The sequence below is a fragment of the Chrysochloris asiatica genome, unplaced genomic scaffold (assembly GCF_000296735.1).
Source record: "Chrysochloris asiatica unplaced genomic scaffold, ChrAsi1.0 scaffold00256, whole genome shotgun sequence".
Taxonomy (NCBI): domain Eukaryota; kingdom Metazoa; phylum Chordata; class Mammalia; order Afrosoricida; family Chrysochloridae; genus Chrysochloris; species Chrysochloris asiatica.
In genome coordinates this window covers 473,434-475,871 of record NW_006408774.1, presented here as the reverse complement: position 1 = coordinate 475,871, position 2,438 = coordinate 473,434, and positions in this window count along the sequence as shown.

Here is a 2,438-nt window from a genome sequence, read left to right as displayed (position 1 = left end):
GCTTAACCCATTGCCATTGATTCTAATCCATAGTAACCCTATAGGACAGAGTAGAATTGCCTAAAGCACTGGACCACAAGGTCGGCAGTTCAAACTCACCAGCCACTCCTTGGAAACCCATAGGGTCACTATGAGTCAGGACCAACTCAATGGCACTTAACAACAACAGCAGTCTCTATGGAGCAGATTGCCACATCTTTCTCCCACAGAATGATGATGGGTTCAGAGCTCTGACCTTTCTTTCATTTAAAAGCCAGGCACTTAACCACTACAACACCAGAGCTCCCCTTATTCATAGACACAGGGATTAGGATTTTAAACAGATATTTTGAGGGAACACAAATGAATTCATAACAGGGGTTTTTAAGGAACCCAAATCTATCTTATAAGTCTATCCAGTAGACAAAACAGAGCTGTTCTACAGAAAGTTGAGTAGGGCAGCCAGATAGCTCAGGCCCTTAGAATCCCCACTGCCTGCTCTCAAGGCCCCAGAGCTCTCTGGCAGAACACTTAAGCAGCCACAATACAGAATGTGAAGTTGCTTCTTGATCTAGAAGCTAGGGTTGTTTCATGGTCTAGAAGATCTTCAGACTGGAGTAGAAGATCATGCATGGAAATCTCGGGGAGAAAGACACAATACAAACACATCAGAAGTACTTTAGATCTCTTTGTTCTCTCTTGAAGGATGTTTCAATGGGACCCAATCAGTTGCTATCTTATCAATTTCACTCATGGAGGCCTCATGTTGTCAGAGTAGAACTCTGCCCCAAGGGGCTATCAGTGACTGATTTTCAGAAGTAGATCGCCAAACATTTTCTCCAAGATCTTTGGGTAGACTTGAAACCACCAATTTTTTTGGTAAGCAGCTGAGCTTTGTTAGACATTTGCATAACCCAGGGAACCCATAATATTTATATATTTATTATAACATCTGATGGAATAGGGTGGGGCCACATAAGGTCACATTATGGGAAGAGATAAAAGAATCTCCAAGAGGAAAGTTGCTAAGAGGGAAGAGGCATATGACTGGGTTTTTGGAATGGAATGTTCTTTCTGAGCAATGGATGATTGATTCTGTAAGTCCTTGTAATACTGTTTTCTGAGCACTAGGCTGATCCTTAGGAAATATGGAAGGGCTGAATTCTGTGGAAAACAGTGTCCCAAACTATGGGTAACAATAAAGAATCATCACCCTTTGTTCTCTGAGAAACCACTGCAGACCTGACATTTCTCCAAATCAGAAGGATCTCCCAACTCCAGCAGGCAAAATAGGTGTTGTTCCCCTCACCTGCAGAGGACCCATGAAGGGGCCCTGAAGACAAGGAGGGGTGAAGCTGTATCTGAACTGATCAAGGGCTGGAATCACAAAGTGATTGTTGACAAAGGTGGCCCATTTTGTATTTACATGAACTGTTTAGGCCCTGGTTATGAGTAAATAGGAAAATGAGGCTCAGAGAGGCTTAATAATATGAAATCGGTGGTTCTGAAACCTCGCTTCACATTGCATCACTGGAGAAGCTTCTAAAACAGATTGATGCTTGGACAGAACAGTTGAATCAGTCTTCTGAAGGGCAATCCAGGAATGAACTATTTTTGAAAAGCTCCCAGGTGAGTCTAATGTGCAGGCAGATTACAAGCTAGAAGACTAACCCAAAAGAGATTAGACAGAGCAACTCTACAGAAAAGACTAGAACTGCTCCCAAAGATTTCCAAAGGCACCCAACTGGCGTTGTGTGTTAGGCATTGGACTACTAACCTCAAGGTCGGTAGTTCCAACCCACCAGTCACTCCTAGGGATAAAGATGAGGCTGTCTGCTCCCCTCAGAGACCCTATATAACCTCGTTGTCAGTCGGAATCATCTCAATGAGAGTGGGTTTGGTTTGGGTTTAGTGATAGAGTTTTCAAGGCTATACATTTTTAAGGAAAGAGATGGTCAGATCTTTCTCCTACAGTATGGTGATGGTTTGAACTGCCAATCTCTGGGTTAGCAGCCAACTGCTTTAACCACTGCATCAACAGGACTCTATGATTAGGTTATATTGATTCCCCTTTTCATGGATTAGGAAATTCAGGGTTAGAAATTCAAATGACTGATCCAAAGTCACTCAGGTTGTTAAGAGCCAGAACCAAGTCTGTCTATAAGAAGATGCTGGAGAATGCAGAAAGGGAAGGAACTGAGACAGACCAAAGAGGGCAGAAATATTCCCTCCAACAAAAGCTTGGCTTCCAACCTGCTGGAAACTTTGCTGCATACAATCCACACTTTCTGGACCTACTAAGATTGCAGAAGCTTCTGGAGAACATGGCCCTGAGTCACTCTTCAAACTTTGAATACAAAGTCTCCCTTGAAGTCACTTTAAAACAAGTAACAGTCTAATAAAGAGTGTCACCCTGGACTATTGTATACCTTAAAAAAAAGAACACATTGATATAGATA